Source organism: Strix aluco, chromosome 5 (genome assembly GCF_031877795.1).
Source record: "Strix aluco isolate bStrAlu1 chromosome 5, bStrAlu1.hap1, whole genome shotgun sequence".
NCBI classification, from domain to species: domain Eukaryota; kingdom Metazoa; phylum Chordata; class Aves; order Strigiformes; family Strigidae; genus Strix; species Strix aluco.
This window is the reverse complement of record NC_133935.1, coordinates 55,365,549-55,384,403: the sequence shown is the minus strand read 5'-3', so window position 1 is coordinate 55,384,403 and position 18,855 is coordinate 55,365,549.

Below are 18,855 nucleotides of genomic sequence, written 5' to 3'. Positions count from 1 at the left end.
TGAAAGCATCTGGTTGAAATTTGTCTTGTGACATTTAGTTGTATGTTTGTCAGAGGATCTGTGCAAACCACCTAACTTAAATAAGATAGGCTCCTTATTTTCCTAAGCCCTAGCCAGTGGGGAGAAAGTTAGCTCCTATAGAGTGTGGAAGACTAACTTAGCAATTCTAAATTGCCCTCGACGGTGATCCACCCTGTTGGTAAAAGAAGAAACCTAGGAGACAACTAAATTAGGTACTTAAAATTCAGTACAGTTAATAGCCTTGCAATGTGTTACCCCTTGTAAAACACCTTGCACAACAAAGGCCAAATTCTGCAGCTTCCAGCTTTGGCTGTGAAATGCTTCCAGCAACGTGGAAGCTGCAGAATTTCAGCTTGTACTTCAGTGGCCACACTTAGTGACTCTGGGTGGACTTCAGGGCTAGTAACAGCTCCTGGCTGTGCAGGGGATGAAAACCCTGCCAAGGGTTATCTGTATTTCATGATCCAGGGTGTGCATTCTGCACATAACATGGTAACAAGCTCACTGAGCCCCTCCAATAAGTCTGTATTTGTTTGAATTAACACATCTTTCAAATATTTATCTTTGCCTCCTGAAGTCAAATTTGAGAGAGTTCACCGTTCATGGTCATAATGTGCTGTTCTCTGGTCTCTGAGCAAGTGTCTCTGTGCTGGTCTGTTGTGAGATATGCTGAGAGATGAATATGAAATATTACATCCCAGTAAGATTCACTGAAGAAGCATGATCAAGGTCATAGAAATCACTCCAGGAGGTCTGAGTTGAATATCCGCCAAAGTATTACAAAAACTATGTTTTTTTTCCAGGAAACACAACAGAAGAATTTAGGTCAGATTACTGAACTGGAAATCAAAGGTCCCAGTGATTCCTCAGACTTGGAGAGTCTTGTTGAGACATGATAAAAACAAGAACAAATGCTTTAACCTTCAAATGAAGATACTCTATGGATGAATGCAACAATGGCTGAAGAGGGGTTGCTGCATGGACATCTGAATATGCACTATGGTGGCTAGTACTAATGGGAGGTAGCTGAAAAAGCTCCTCAGACCCACAGTAAATCAGCACTCAACTCTCTCACATTTGCAGGTAGAGGAAAAAATGACTCATACCATGACTGATGCTATGCAGAGGGATATGATTTTGGCTTGGACTCACCTGAACTCTGTGGGTTCCAAGCAAACAAATGCAAGCAAACTTCATGAAAGCTTCCATTATTGGTGTGTGGCTTTGACATTTTCTGGAGCCTTGAGACTCCAACTTGGAATGGTTAACTGACATCTTTTTTGCCAAAAATTTCAAAGCAACATGCTGACTGGATCAGAAATCACCCACTAAAAGGACATTGGTGTCAAATGAAAAACAGCTAACTTTGATAGAAAGTGCCAAATTAATAGAAGATACCCCGGTGGCAGAAAAGAAGAAAATGTCCTTAAAGGTGTTAGAAGAAGCCTTGTTCACAGGAAGAGAGAGGACAGTAAGAAAAGCATCAGACAACTCGGCAGAGAAGGGATCCTTCAAGTCACTGAGAAAAAAAGTTGCCTTTTCCCCCTTTCGTTCAAAATTGTGGGCAGCAGCTGACAACATCAAATCTGCCTGGGAACTCAAGCCAGGAAACTGGGAGACAGCCAAGAAATTCTAAAATGCTGTCTTTTAATAAAGTTGAAGAAGTTTAAGTGAGGAGAACTTTAATTTTACTCACGGAAAGATTATAAACAGCAGAGGCTTAACTGTCATATTCACTGTAAATTGTTACTCTGCTTCAGCCTGGAATCATGCAGTGAGTTGAAGACATGGCAGAAAGAAATAAAATACCTGATTTGCAAGTATGTTCAGCCCAGTGCAGTCTGTGCTACTTAAAGCTCCTTGTGCATGCTATGAAGCCCAGCTAGCCAGTGTCAACAGGAATTTCTCAGGGGACTGTAGGCAAAAGGGGTCTGGGGGTTCGTTGGGGACTCAAGCCCAAAGAGGTCTGCTAAGCAATGATCAACTGAACAGATTTCTACCACTAGTCAAGGGTGCAACTCCATCCATGGTCATGGTTTCACCACACTGTGGCTGCAGATACACATCATGCAGAGATGTATCTGGTGTATACAGGGAGATAAAAGTGAGATAACACTACACCACACTAGAATGAGCTTTTGATAGCATGGCAGTGATTATCAAGAAGGGCTTGAAGGTTGTGTTTGGTAAGTAGGAGTATATTACTTATCTAAGCTAGTAAAAACCTAAAGGCAGACATTATCATGTTGGCAAATACACATCAAACAGTGGCAAGATAGCTTGGTTTGTTTGTCAGATTGATGAATGTAGCACAGATGTAAACAATTTACCCTGATAAGCTGCACCTGTACTAAGAGGGATTCTAAACAAGTGTTTTCTAATCTGCTTCTTGGCCAAAAGGTGCCTTCCAGGATGATGGGCTTGTTAAATGCTAGAAGATGTGACTATACCACTGAGGATTTTTGCCTCTTAGAAGCATGAATAGTCTCCTATCACAGATTTGTTCCCTGCCTGGCTATTATGTAACTCTAGTGGTTTCAAAATGCTTTCTTGATATTTATTACATGTATCATTTCTAGATATTAACCTGTGAGGGTGCATCATCCCCAGGGGTTTCTGTGCTGATCTGTGTCTGGGCAGCTCCAGCTCCACAGGCAGAAGGAGGGGGACTTGCTGGCACTCTGCAGCAACAGGTTTGCTTTGCTCCTGCTGCCCATTCATGGTCCTGTGTGAGGGCTTCTCCCCCTTTGCCGACCTTTCTCCTTCAACATCAGGGTTGTCTGTTTGGAATGGTCTTTCTCTGTGGGGAGTTTCTTGGTGTTACTGAAAAGTGGTAATGAAAATGTCTTATGGACAGCATTGGTCAAATCTGGCAATAAGCAAGGATCACTTTTACTCAGCCTTAGATTTTTCCCCTTGGTTTTAACTGTTCTGCCTTCCATTTTCATACTAAAATAATCTTTTCAGAGAACTGGATTATCCATACAATTAAATTAAAAGGGCTAGATCTGGTTTTCAGTTCATTGCTTAGCCATGAAGATATTTTACTGTCTGCTGGAAAAATATTCTCTTTCAAACAGTACTTACTTTCAGACTCTTTTACTGAAAGAACACCCACAGTTAATCTTCTTATAATTCATAAGATGATTTCTCCATATATTTTGTACTAATAATAAAAATAAAAGCTCACTTTTGTACAAAGCCAGGTTCTGTTACCTTAAGTCAAGTGGAGTTTTTGAACTTGTCTGCATTTTTTTAAAGATAGCTTATAATACCTAAAATTATCTAACTTATCTAAATGAAAACCCTCAAATTTGTCAGGATCTGGAGAGCTAGCAAAGCAACAATCACTGGGTAGGGAAATAAAAGGCCTAAATTTACTTTAGATTATAGATAGGAGCATATTTATAAGCTTGCATAAAAAAGGCTTTGGTAAGGGAAGAAAGTCAGGGAAGTTGATTCTTGTGTGTTTTGATCCTGTAGCATGCAATTGTCTGTGATCAGGATCAGCCACTTAATGAGATGGAGCATTCCAGGACAAAGTGAGAGTAATTGAAAAAATGCCTTGGGCAGAACACATCCATGTTTTTTTTAATAGTAAGACGTTTTGATAGCCAACATGAATTAGCAGTTGTTGGAGACCTACTTTCACTTTGCACTGAAGTCCATCATTTTGTCCTTAACAGTTTATACTTCTGATTTAACAGTTCTTTACAATTAATCCCTTGACTCCACAAATTCTTCTTCAGCTTTCTTGCGCCGCATAACATAAAATTGTCCCTGGGCTTTGGACACCTTTGAGACAGTGTTAAACAATGACAATCTGAAGGTGTTCAGAGTTGAAATTCCCATTTATTTTCATACAGAGCTAAAATCCAACTCTGGGATCATCGCAGCAGAAACCAGTTTATAGGTCAGAATGAATGTGCATGTGTGTGTGTATGAGTGTGTAAATACCTCCTTGTAAAAAAAAAAAAAAAAGGGGGGAACTTTCAAAACAGAATACAGACACAGAAAAGTAATCTCATATAAAAAGCACAGTAAATTCTGCTAGGAAATTACAGATAGTACACCAAACAGTCAAAACCAGGAAAAAAAACCCCAAACACCCCATCAGCCTATATCAAAAAAGATTATCTACAAATTCATATGAAAACGAATCCAGAAAATATACTGAAAAAACCCAACCAGAAAGCAAATCCCAGTCCATCTCCAGTTTTTAATACTGCTCATAGAGCGAACGATCCAGCATATGAGATATAGAAGAAAACCATTGCTATTCAATAGCCAGACTCTTATAAGTATTAATAAAATTTCCAAGTGGAGTTTACTGCATGAGATGCAAAACAGATCCTTAGTATTAGGTGAATTTCAGGAATACTTGTCTAAAATGGCTGAATTCTTTTTTTTTGTTACTTGTTTTCTGATAAAAAAAGGAGGGTTTATAAACATCAATGCTTTATGGGATTTTGGATGGAAATATATTATGAAATGCTTAGAAAAGCAAAATTATTTTCTTTTTTAAAAAAGTGAATTCTGAAGAGTTTCTTTTTTATTTGAAAATTTTCATGCAGCACTATGATATATGTTATGGCAACACAGAGAAGAAAATCAGAATTAATACTTGTCAGGAATGAATAGTAGGAGAGTTGAAAGTAAAAATTCTGACTTGTTAAACAGCAGTTCATGGTTTCATCACTTCCTTCATTATACAATTGCTATCACCTGGTGCTTTGTAACAGCCTTTACTCATTAGTCAACAAATAATTATTAGCTACACAGAATTTTAATGGTATCCTGTAAACTTCCACCATATTCAAAAGAGGGTCAATTTCAAACAATCAAAGCTTACAAAATACCACCATCAGCTTTAAGAGACATGCTCAGTTAATATACTCACTGGGGTCCAGATAATTCTTGGGTATTTGCAGATGAACACTGAAGTGCTATAGATTTAGTAGAACATTTTTTAGCATAAACTACCATCACCATAGGGTTTTTTTTCATGTAGTTATTAATGTTTTCTAAATTTTCAGGTTTAAAGATTGCCACCTAAGTGAGGTGAGGTTGGAAATCTGGACCATAAATAGTGGAACAAAATTTTGAACAGAATCTTGTTTGATTTGGCAGCTCACCGTCCTTGCATAGATCCAGAGTTAGATTTCCTGAAATACTTTGTCTTGAAAGTCACATTTTAGGCATGCACTGCTGCAGCCTGCAATGCATGCATTTACATTACCTATAACATATTACCTACTGCATATGAAGAAACAGAAACCATCAGTGATTCCCTCTGCAAACATTACAGCAAGAAATATACTGATTTTGTGCAGAAGTCTGGGTGTGCAAACAGAAGCAAGGCTTTTTTTCAAATGGGCTCTGTGATGCTTGTACCCTAGCCTCAGCTCTGCAACAGGACCCTAAAGGGTAAGGAGGGAAGCAGATGAAATCCACACGCCTCGTCACATCCTAATTTAAGGGAAGTAGACAGAGAATAGCAACTAGGAAATGTAAGCAACAGTATGTGACAGCCACCACTGTCTTTGATTTATATACCCAGGGTGCACTGACCAGAGGCACTGGCTGATCCAGCAGATGATCACGTGCGGTTTCCTTCTAGACTGTTTTTTTTTTTAATTGTTGTTTCAGCAGCAAGTTTCTCTGTTGCTCCCTATTTGCCTCTTTCAAAGGACAGCACCATGTTCCAAAGGCAGGTATTGTATCTCCCTGCTTCTCTCCATTACCTGCTGGGTTTTACAAACTCTGTTTATTTTAAATAACATTCTTCACATTCTTGAGTGAGCAATAAGGGCCTTGGGAAGAGGAAGATACTTTTATTATTGTTTGTTTGTGGTTATATTAAAATTATAGGGTCTCATCTCAGAAGTTTAAAGAATTTCCTATATCTGAGGTCATTCAGTCAAGCAGAAATTTAAGACTGAACTTCTCTGAATCTTCCCAGGCTCTACATGAATTTAATCCTGAATCTCATACATGTGTAGAAGAATTCATTGTGTAAATAAGTGTAAGATCAGAAAGGGAATTGTTTCCTGGACCATGCAACTGTGTTTTGTTATTCAAGTAAACTTCATTCGAAAAGAATCCAGTTAAAGATTTTCAGGAGTCCATTTTGGGAACAACCTTACACTCTTAATGAATGACTACGTTTTTGTTGTCAGTAGTAAATATTTACATGCATTTTCTCACAATATCAACCCAAGACTGCTTTGAGATGTTACTCTTTTAGTTATATGTCTGTGTAGCACTGTCATCATTTTCTTGCCTATGTCCGCTGACACAAGATACTAAAATGCCTGGGTGATGAAGCAAAAATTTAAGTTCAAGCTCAGCTTAAGTTAAGAGTGACTCTACTGAAGCTAGGCACGTGCTTGACTACCTTGCTGAACTGGAGCCTAGTAAATACAGCAATTAATGGTAACATTATAAAGCTATTTCAGATCATCAGCTTTATGGACTAAAAGTATAAAGAAGCACCTTGAAACAAGATCTATTTTTGTTGCTTACGTTCTGGTGATTTAATTTCCTTAGCCAGTTAGCGTGCTCTGTAAGGATAAATATACCCTTAACATACACTCAGATTTTTAGCAACATGGTAACGCATGTGGGGACCAATGCTGTCCCTCTTGTAGGAGGCAATTTTCATGTTGTGAGCAGCTAAGATGAAAGCAACGCATAACTCATTTAGGTAGTGCTGCAGACAGACTCAGGTTAACTACAAAGGGCAGCTCAGCATGTCACCCACAGTCTCCTGAATTCCTTCAGCGGCCTGTCTGCAGCTGGAGAGGCTTTGTAAACTGCAGATAAAAATAGAGATAGACAGTATTCCCAGAACACTCTGTAATGCTTGAAAAGCACTTTAACAACTCTGGGAGAAAAAAACAAAAAGAAAAAAGAAAAGAAGAATTATTTTGACCAAAATTGCCTCTGGACAACTATCTCACTCAGTCTGCTGGTTGTATGTCACTTAAGCTATCTCTACTCCCTCCCCTTCAAACAATCTCTTCTGGTACAATAGAAATAGTGCCATTTATTTCACAGACCCAGTACAAAACACAAATCCAGGTCATTATAGTTTGAATCTCATTCAAGAAAGCGTTACATGCTAAAATTCACTTAACACAAGACATAGGATGCCAGCTTTAGTGTAGTTTAGCTATATTACTGTTCAATACAGCATATGCTAAACATACATCAAACTTTCTATGGGGCTTTGTGGTAAATACTTACAAATGTACAATTTTTAGCTATGCATATTTACTGCTACTCTTATACCAAGAAATGAATTGAAATTTCCTTAAGAAAACATAGTTTTTGTCAAGTATCTGGTAATGAAACTTTCCAGTTGCTCCTGCAAGATATGTCTCTCCTGCTGTTGTCACTGTTAATTTAGAGCGAAATTGCGTGGGTTGAGCTCCAACTCAGGTTTATTACACCACAGAGCAGTGAGTCATGACTGGGCCTGATAAAGGCAGATGCTGTACTCTCCTTTCTGTACTGAGATTAGTTTACATTTTAATTATGTTTTGACAGTATAGGTGCCCTTTCATTAGCGTTATGGGGCTGCAACATCACCTGGAGGTAGAACCAGCGCACAGTTTCCATCACATCTGGGCTTTCTTTGATACTGCCCTGGCAGTGCTGGGAAGAAACCTCAGTCTGCATTCAGGTCGTAAAGGAGGAACCTCACTGGGCTCCACAGGGCTCTGCTTCTGATAGCCAACTGGTACTTCCTCCTTCCCATTAAGGCATAAACAGATGAAACTGAAATCTAAGTACCTGCGCAGGTTATTCATATCCAGACCGTGCTGTTGATAGATGCTGGAGTAGTCACTCACCTCAGCTGCTGAGTGGTGTTGGGTCATCAGGTGCAAGAACTGGTAGAAACTTGTGGATATATCACTAGGAAAACAAGCAGCGCAGAAAGCTGGTGTGATGGGGAGAACTATTTGCTGTTACAGACAAGTAACAGTACTTCCTCTGGATCCGCAGAGAAAGGAGGTGTTGTACTCAGAAACCTTTCCCTCCCTTGACTAGTCCAACTGCAACAGGCCTTCATGTTCTTTTTTTCTGGGGGTTGCTTTAACCCTAAATGATCACAGAAGTCCAGCTTGACCTGATCATCCTCACAGGCTGCTGCAAAGAGCTCTAAAAGCAGCTTAGGATTGTTTTCAGAGAGAGAAATGGTTGGCAGTATATATAGATCCCAGCTTTATAAATCCCAACTAGCTTAATTTATAAAACCCACCCAAAAATCTTGTTCTGTTTTCCACATGTTCAATGTAAATATCTGCACCCTTATACTTGTATGGGATTTTCCTGCTGAATAATGCTATTTTTCATCTTCCAATAGATTTGTTAAATACATAAAACATAGACATTTTTGGTAAGGCTCAGGGATTCAGATGGAGATACAACATGAGGTACAAAATTATTTTCCTTTACATTATACTACAATTTAAACTATGTATGATTAGATTGGATTTAGAGACAAATAATGTGAGTTAAAAATCCATTTTGTAAAAATCACATTCAATGCATCAGGTAAATTTTGCTCTTATGAAATAATCTGCCATCTGTTGGATGTGCTATTAATAACTTTGGATTTTGGGGTGTGATTTTTAACAATCAGTTGCAGTGACTAAAATCACAGCAGAAATTCCCTGATGCAACCTAAACTACAAGCTAAACAATGGAAATCTGCATCTAACATTTGTCAAGTTGGACACAGGCCTTCTATTGTCTGGCTGTCTGCACAAAGTTTGTGCTAGGCATAATTCAAAACCTGTTTGAAACCAATTGGACTATCTGCAAAGCAGATTATTTTTAAAGTATTCCTTAAAATTTAAATAAGAAATGTGACTGAATTGGAAACAACACTGCGTTTGCATGGAAGGTTAGTAACAATGCAAATTACAGCCCTTTTCAAAGTGCAGTAGTTGCCAATTAAAATAAAAATTCTGTGTGTTCAAAGACACCAAATGGTTTTCATTCTGAGAATGAACTGATATGTTAAATGAGAGAGAAATTACATAAACAACCTCTGCTCTCCTGAAATCTTGTAAACTAGCTAATGCAGAAGAGCTACAGCAGTCTAACATGAAAAATGCAGCAGGTCAGTGCACTGAAGGCTATAGCATGGACCCTTAGCTTCTCCCATCTTGCTCAGTGTTTCTTGTAGGACATTAAAAGGCTGAGTGAGAGGGAGCAGTATGTTGGAAAGAACAAATCTTTTAAATTCATGATGATATATATGTAAGAGAAAAATATTTGGAATACTGCTAAGGAAAATAGGAGCTGCATCCCTTTCTTCAGTTGTCAAAGAATAAAAAGTTGAGCAGTAGCCCCCTAAAAATGTAGAAGGATGAATTACTGCAGAGGGAGCACATAGTGCTGAAGGGGGTAAGTATCTGCAGGAAAAATCTGTACTATCACAGAAATAAAACCAACAAAATTAGCATGTGCCTTTACTTGGACTTGACACTTGAGACAACATCAAACTCAAAATTAACATGAGAAATCAAAGGTAATCTTGTGGCCTAGCAAGAAAAAATGTGCAAATGAATGACCAGTGAGGTATCAGGAAAAACAGGGAAGATTTTCATCTGTTATTTATGAAAGAGTTATGAACCAATGACAGATGAAAGCTTCAGCAATTTTTTATTCTCTAAAAAAGCTTGCACACTCTTTTCTATACCCACTGTCCCCACACAGAAAACATGGCTAACCCTCCTGACGAAATGGGAAGAGAGCCTGCTTCAAAATAACCTGTTGACATATGGAGAGCGATGGAAACAAATGCTGCCGAGAAGTAAGCAGAAGGAACATCTGAAATGAATCATTTGAAAGCTGAGCATATGTAGGTGGATCTGGCCAAATTAGTCTTTGCTAAAGGGGGAAAAAACCCTTTGGGAAAATAAAGGAGAAAGCAGAATGAGATAATTGTTAGGAAAGATAGTACTGTAATACTTACGGGGAATGGGAATACTTCAGCTTACAAAGCAAAACACAGAATTTATGTATGCAGAATAAAATCTTCATCTGGGCAAAAAATCTACTAACTCTCTTGATTTAATTGCAATTCTATTAGATATTTTTTAAAACACATCCCAGTTAAGCTTACGCAGCCTGTTTACAATATGTATAGACTTAAGAAAGGATTTACAAATATACATAATTTGCCAAAAATGTAAATTCAAAACATATTGTGTTGTGTACAGGAATCATGTAGTCACCTGTGTTATTAGCTTGACTAGGTAACTGCTTATGCAACGCTATAGCAGTTCCTGGTTGCCTATCACGAGTGACCACCAGAACAGCTGAAACCCCCAATACCAGAACAGCTGAAACCTCCAATGCCTTCAGCACCAGCACTGCAGTACTCTGTTTACCACAGATGAAAAGATTTCCCTTCTGCAGTAATCTCTGCAATAAATTGCAAGAAAACTGACCTATTTTAGTTTCTAAAAATTCGTCTTGAGTTATTCTAATAAAAAAATATTGGCTGAGTATGTATAGACATTGATATATTGATATGTAGATTCTTTTTGTCCATGCAAAGTCTACTCACAAGGTATCAGCTAATATGAAATTTATTGGAAGGCAAGACAAAGGATTTTGTAATGTTTTTGTTCAGTGTAACTGAACTGTATCATTTTTTCATGAAGTTTTATGTGGAGATCAGGCCAACTTCAAATGAACTGTGCAGAATAATTTACTGAGTTGAAGAAGCAAAACAGTGCAAATGACACAAATACAGAACCTTCTAAGAATCCTTTGTATCACTGCATCTGATTTCCACAATAGTCCTTATCCTCTTATTCCTCATAAGTTCTCTGAAATTTGTTTAGAAAATTCCTTTCACATTGGGCCTAAACTTTTATGATGTCTGTAATGTCTCCAGGAAAGCCATGATCATATTAATCAACGTAGTTGCAAAGAGGTTCTGCTTATATCAGGTATATGTAATCTTTCCAAAAAGTTGACTAACAAGTCAAAAATGAATATGTATATTATTTTATTTATCTGTTTAAACATTGGTTGGAAAGTGGCTGCCTTCTAACTTGTTAATAAAAAGTCCTCTGAAAGATATAAAAAAGACACACAATTTAAAAGCGTTATCCAAAAATGCAATTATTTTTTACTCTTCCAGGTTAAGAGATATAGGCAGCATATGACCCCAAACAATAACCCCTGAAATGAATGGAATTAACTCTCATTTTCCAGACATGAAGTATCTGCTGCAGCCCTGATCTTTTCTGACATCTTGAAATGTAGAATTTTTATCTAGTGGACTCTTGAACTCTGCTATCTGCCAAGAAAAATCTTGGTCCTTTGAGCTTTCTTTCATTCTAGAATCAGATCTCTAGATATTATCTAGCTAGAATCATATCCCTATCCACCTTTTGGAAATCTGGATAACAGATTTCATGAAGGTGTCTGATGCCAATTTTGTTATTACAATGTAAACCATCTGCACCAGTTATAAATCCTGAACACCAGATATTCTTTTTCTTTGAGATTTTTCTTCCACCTATATCATCTCACAAACTTAAAGTGCATCAGTTTTGCTGAGCTCTTCTGTGGAATGAAGAAGTTATTTCACACGCATTAACTCTCACTTCAAAATATCCAGGATTTGTCACACTGTCTAATTTTTTGGTAAGCGTGAATTGCACTTTTGTAGTGTGTGATGGTTGTAAGACTTCCCATTTGGACTACATTTTCCAGGTCTGATGTAGTCTTTGATCCAATAAAAAATGTTGTTCCTCTTGGTGGTCTGTAGTGAGATTTTCAGAGACCTCTGCCTCACAGCAGGAGTAGGCTTCTACAAAGCTGCAATTAGACCTTGCTCAGCATTGTTTGAAATGATTGATCAGAATATTTCAAAGCCAGGTTGGGTCCAGTAGGAATGGATATTCACTCTTCACCAAAATCTGTACAAATGCAGGTTTTTTCCACGGAGGATCATTCAGATGATCATAGAGCATTGTCTCGAAAGCTATTATGGTCATTAATTTTCTTCTAAACATCTGCATCACAGCTTTGCTAGATCACAGGAGACAGTGACTACCAAAGTTTGTTGGAACAAACATACTTTCAGATGTACAGAATACCATGGTTTAGGTATTTATGTCCACCTGAAAAATCAGTCATGTCTGAAAAACTGCAAAATCACTAGCACTGCACAGCCATGTAGGAGTAATTTTGAAATGAGAGGAGTATGTTAGGGAATGAGTGACCAGTAGACAGCAGTCAGACCAAAGTCAGCTCCATGGTGCAATACTGTGTTCAGTAACAGAGATGACAAATAATCAAAATTTATATATGCTTAAGTCAGTGACTTCTCCTATATTACCAAATTGTAGTTTTCAAAACTCCAAACATACTTTTTTTTAAAAAAAATTGTTCTTTCTTATTTCTTGAAAAGGCAACACTGCTTTTCTCTGTCCCAGATGGAGCATTAAGACATGCAACATGGTGTTGGACTGCTTTGAAAAGTACTTTTTAACTTGAACAGTGTGTCTAAAAACTTTAAACTCCCCTAAAAATGAAGCAAGAATGTAAGTCATATCTGTTCAAGGAAATTGTAGCTTGCAAACCACCTTTGCTTGCAAAACTTCTGTGGGATGATACCCAACGTACTCACATTGGAATGGAGTTTAGACCAGGGCTGCTCCAAAATACATTAGTGTGGTGAATTCTAAATGACTGGTTTGTCAGTTGTATCTGCTGTATTCTATTTCTGATGAACGTGGTTTTCCAGCAATATTTACTGCTCTTTTACTAACGTGCTAGGTGAGCGTCTCATTTTAAGTCTTCAGAGTAAATCTTTATACCTAAGAAATCATTTTCTCTTACCTTTCTCCAGACCTCACCAACAGACATTGAGTTTTCCTCATTCAGTATTGTTATTTCTCTTATGTATTAATTTGTTTCTTTTGCTATTTTATTATGGCAATATCTCTATATACAGTACATGGCAGAACCACCCTGTTATGATGGCTACTGTAAAAATATACCATCACTATTCCTAATCCAAAGTGGTTTTGATTTAAAAAGGACAAAGGCAGAGAGTAGGAAAAGTTATTTAGGCAATATAGGTAAGCTTCATGCATTGTACACATTTGCATCTGTGGATTGCGAGCATTTTGATGGCTCCTCGTGGTTGCAAGGAAAGAGATGCATATTGCACAAGTAAAAAATACGAAGGGACAGAGAAAGGATTTAGGTGCTGGAGAATGGGAAGCAGAGTGGACAGAGTGAATAAGACTGAGCAGCTGAAAGCTGAAGAGAAGAAACATCCAACAATCAAGGTCAGTGGCACAAATGTTGAAAAAATACAGAGGTTTTTCATGCCCAGAGGCACTAAACCATGGAGTAGTAACGCAATGCTACATTTGCAATGCAAATGGAAAAATCTTTCAGGTAACATGAACTGACAAAATGTGCAACGAGTGATTGGTAAGCAGAAACATGTCTGTTTATTTTCCACATTGCAGTCTCCATATTGATGTCATCCTTTAGCTCTCTCAGTGGAAGCACAACCATGCAGCGGATACTCTGTGTCCTGCATTCTCACAGATTGTCTGTATCCTGGTAGGATGCTCACCTAAACTTCTTGCATTTCTTGCAGTTCTGCTTTTGAGACATTGTGCTGTTAATGTTTCATCCAGGAAATTTTTTTATAAATCTCTCACGTACTTTCGGCAACTGCTTGTGTACATTGGCTGGCTTCCTGGAATAGTTTTAAATATGTTCCTTCTGAAGGGCATCTCCTTACCACTTAAAATGTGCCTTATAACAATAAAATTGCAATCTCAACTCTTACCTTCCTAAAGTATCAAATGTTTATCTCGCTTTATTGATGGGTAAATCCCAAAAGGGCAATTCCAGAAGGCCCAGCTAGCTCTAGAATTATTTAAGAGATCAATACTGCAGTACTGGTCGCTAAGATCTACCACCTTACTTTCTAATTAAAATGTGTGTTTCAAATTTGTTCTTCCTGGTTAAACATAACTGAACTACAGTTATTGCATGACAACAACCTGGAAACCTTCCAGCTTTCACTCATCCATTGGAAGACTAATTATATTGTATTAAAAGACCTATTAAAGTAATGCAAAATGGGCCCCTATAAAGTCTGTCATCATTATCAGAGTTCATATTTCATATTAAGTGTTTAACTCTATTCCATTGTTTGTCAAAATCAAATACATGAACAAAATGGCCTGCTGTCCTATGATTAATTCCCTCTCAAATGAACCCATTGAAATGCCAGCATGCAGGTTAGTTCAGCAAACATCCCTTCTGGCGACAGCCAGCCTCCCCCTGATATCTCTGCTTTTACTCATCAAATGCTTTGTTCATTCACAGCTTTTTGGACACAGTTATTTAAATCACACCAAGTTGGTTGCCAGTGGGTTGGCAGCTCATCCGCCTTCTCCCAGAGGTCTGCCAGGCTCACTCCAGGGGAGCCTGGAGAGCAGCCCTTGCCAGGGGCTCTGTGGTATTAACCGCTAGAGGCTTCTGGGACCACATGGAACAAGAGAAATCTCCTGCAGGCAAATGGTAGGTTGTCCATGAGGTATCCTGTAGGTGGAAGGCAGCTGAATCATGGTCCGTACTGTGATTATGACTGATTTCACAGCTGCCTGTAAATAGGACTTGAGATATAATCTAAAGAGTCCTAGATGATCTCTGATGCAGATGCATACAAGTAGACAACCAGAATAATAATATACCTATGACACTGCAGCCAGGACTTTGGAGCACTCTCAGAATGATCAGACTTATTTCTATGTAGTGTCCAGCTCACACTCCCATTTCCTGCTTTATTGAGGAGCATCTGGGAAAGTGGCCAGGAACAAGCTGGTTTCTCCAAAAGAGATATTCAAGGAGTTCACTCTGGCTGCCAGCTTCCTCAGGGACTCCTGAGACACAGGCAGGAAGAGGGCTGAAGGTTGCATACCTTGCTGCAGCCCTCTCCCACATAACACCTTTCCTGAATGCTCCTCAACCCCCTCTCAGAGTCTGTCCAAATGTGCACTCATCACATTCCTGGGTCGGGTGTAGTGTCCTCAGGAAAGATCTGAGTCCTAAAACTAAACCATTCAGCAGAGGCCTTTTAAAATTCAAATTCCATGAAAATAAAAGGGCTGAACCTCAGAAATTCCAAGCCCAAGCAGAAAGCATGGAGCCGTTGACATTTCAGCCTCCCTTCCAAATCCTTTCCATGGTAGCCCAGTTCATGGGGGAGCTGTGTTTCATCAGACCCCCACATTGCTCTTGGTCTGTTTTCCTGGTGGCAATGAGCATGGGTGCATATGCAGCAGCCTCACAGACATCATCTCTCCTGGCCACACCACTTTCAGGACATCACCTTTCAGAGAAACTCAGGTAAAAGTTAATTTGCAATAAAGTCTGCAGCCGCTAATCAATCCCCCACTTTAGGTGCTCCATTTATACTTTGTAGGCACATATTTCAGGTCTATTGCACCTACCAGGATGAAAATTCTTTTAAAAAAAGCTCCCAGAAAACTACCTCTGAATATGGTCAGACCTTAAGAAGTATGGTAATTGTAGGTGCTTGTTACAGAGCTAAAACACCTCAATCAAGAATACTTCTTTCTTATGTTGATACTGTGCTTTCTGAGCTTGCCAGCTTCCTCCTTCTGGGAAAACGTGGCTCATGGCTAGTAAGGAATCACTGGTGCACTTCAGCCCATCGGTGGCTTTGGAAACTATGGCCCAGGTCTCTTACTGGCAGCAGAACAGGATGGAAGTCACAGCAGTGACTGCAAGTTAATACATTTATGCTCGTGCTAGAATCTAGGGTTACTTACAGCAAGGTCTAGTAAAGCTGCCCGGGAAGGACGCACATGTGGAGCTCACTAGCAGGAGGAGGTGAGTTTCCTGCAAGCCTAATCAAAGAAAGAGAAATCACACGATGTGATGCTTATTACACCTGTACTCTGTGAAACAAGAAAACACATACGCTTTGTACTCAGCTTGGAGAATGGTGTGTGTGAGCAGAAACAACTGCGCTGCAGCTCCTTGGTGTCTGCTCACCAGGACTCTGTTCAACACAAGATGATAACAAGCTAATAGGTATTTCCTGCTTAACAATTACATGAATAAAAAGCAGAGCAGCACATGCCAGACATCAGCAAAATGTGGCCAGCTCCCAGCCAGGGAAATACACCCTAGCAACAGACTATAAACCAAACACAGAAGCAGCAATGCTGGTGACCAGAGAGAGACAAAAGCTTGTGTAAGTAATGGAGACACTTTGTGTACTCACTTCAAGATGGCAAGTACCTCCTTTGCAGCTATCAAACCATCTAACTGAAAACCAAGTGCAGGAAAACACCCATTTTTTGTTTTTCAGGGAGAAAGACTATTATGAGATACCCCAAGTCCAAATGACTACAGATGGGAGAAAACAGCTGCACCAAGAAAAACAAACAGCTTCCTCTCAGTCCCAAACCGTTTGTCCCAGAGCATGCTGTAATAGCATCCCAGTTTTATCATCATGAGCTATTTTTTGTATTTTCACTACATCAAAGAAGTGATTTAAGAGGTAACACTGGCTGGAGTGATTGCTGCCAGAAAATGTACTGAGTCCTCTCCCTTGAACTAACACTAACTGAAACTGCAGCAGAAGCTAAAGCAGGTTTTCTGAGAGGTATGAGTCACGTCCCTTATGGCTGTCCAGTGAAAATGTTTGGGATGTTAAATGTCATTAACTTGTCACTGCTTAAATTCTGCAAAACAGCAGAGGGGAGATGACAGGTAGGGATGGAGAAACAATCACTGGCCTCACACTGCCGTGCAGGGAGAAGGGAAAGCTCCTTTCTGGGTCTGTGAATAGCTTCAGTTGAAAAAGTTTGAACACTTTATTTCAAGAGACTAAAAAGAAATATTTTAATATTTCATTCTGAAACCATGTATCCCCTTTTGAAAGAAACATACATCTTACAGAAAAGAGAAACATGCAGAGCACATCAGTAGGAAACCCAAGCAGTATTACAAATTGTTTCACTTTAGACTGGAAAAAAAAAATTACTACACATCTTTTCATTGACATTCCTGAAGTGATACTGGCTATTAATTTTGCTTGGGAAGAAAAGAAAAAGTCCTGAATATTTTTCAAGTTAAGCTCCATTGGAAAAATTCTTTCAACCATTTCTTTCCAATTTAGCCACAAGTCCATTCTTTGCCTGGTTTTAATGCATATCTGAACAACTGAGTGTAGTCTCATGTCATCCAAGGTGTTGAAATGCAGAGGAGAAATACTGGTTTTCTCCTTTTTTATTTTTTTGCACCTGACCTTTGACCAGCAAAAAACCCCAGCAGACCTTACAGTCTACCCAGTGCAGTGCAAGAGTGTTCTGGCTCTCTAGCCGAGCCCAGTGACATGACTCAGTCTGGTCAGCTAATCTCTTCGCCCCTGTCTCTCCTGCCCACATTGCTACCTGGAACTGGTGTCTGAGCTGGGTGGCCCTGTGCAGGGGGCCTGTGAGCAAACAAGGGAGCAGACCAGGGTGGGGTCAGCCCCCAGCTTCATTTTCAGGAGCAGATGGAGCAGCAGGTTTCAGCAAGGGGGAGCAGTGGCAGCAGGGCACAGCAGGCAGCAAGACCACGGAGCCACCTTGACATGGCAGGGCAGCACTATCCACGCTGTGTCAGGGCTCCTGGGCAGCACTGCGTTTCAAAAAGGAGCTTGACAGGCCACCACTATCTTTTCTTCCACCTCAACAGCTCAAATTGCAATGTTAGAAAGGGCAATGAAGAAGAAAGTAAGGAAAATAGCAACATAAGCAAGTAAGAGCAACCGAAAGAAAGTTGATGTTCTCTGATCACCAATTAGATCTCTGATCACCAGCTGATCACCACCAGTTTTTCCTATGCTCTGCATTCACGTGTCCAGCTCCTCCTCTTGTGCTCTCTGGTCAGAAATGCAGATAGTGGGGAGGTCCCCAGTGGGATGGTGCCAGGACACTGCTGAAATTACCAAAATGGGACTTTGGAGACCAGAACCTGCCATTGGCTCACTCATAAGCTTATGAGTTGCTGCAGGCGATTTCCCAGATCTCATTTCATTAGTCATTCCCCAGGAGCTGAACTTAATTACTTCAGTGGGATTCATGTACGTTCTTAAGTATTTTCCTGAATCAGGACCTTAATTACTCTGTGCCTTTGCTTCCCATCTGCAAGATAGGTTTAACATTTGCTTTCTCCCGCTCTCTGTCTATTTAGATTTATGTTCTCCCGGTCAAAGCCTGTCTGCTCAGCACTTTGTCTGATAAGACTGAGGTTTCACTCGAGCTATTTTTGGACCTTGTCACATTTCACACTTACAGAAGGCATGCTCAAAAACGTGGTGGCCTTTGCGTGGCTTTTGTGTCTCTAACAGTGGCAAAATAAGTTGCTTGTTGATTTGGGAGCAAAGAAGCAAGCAATATTTTTTACTTTAACTCCATCACAAATAGAATAATTACATGGCACTTTGAGACAATTTGCTGAAGATGCTCACACATTTCAAGAGGGTAAAATTACTTTATCCAAAGCAATTACAAAATAGCTAATTAGTGAAACTGTGAGCTCTTACAAATGTGTTATGTGGAGATGTTGCTTCTAATGTCAGACAACAAGCCTCCAGTTTATGAGTTATTTTCAGGTAATGAAGAAACTCTTCCAATGCAATATGTTGTTTTCAACCTAGACTTTCTTAGTCAAGATGTGCATAGAACCCTAAATTAATAAGTCAGTGTTCCTGCCACATGCCTTCCCTCGCCCCATTGTACCATAACT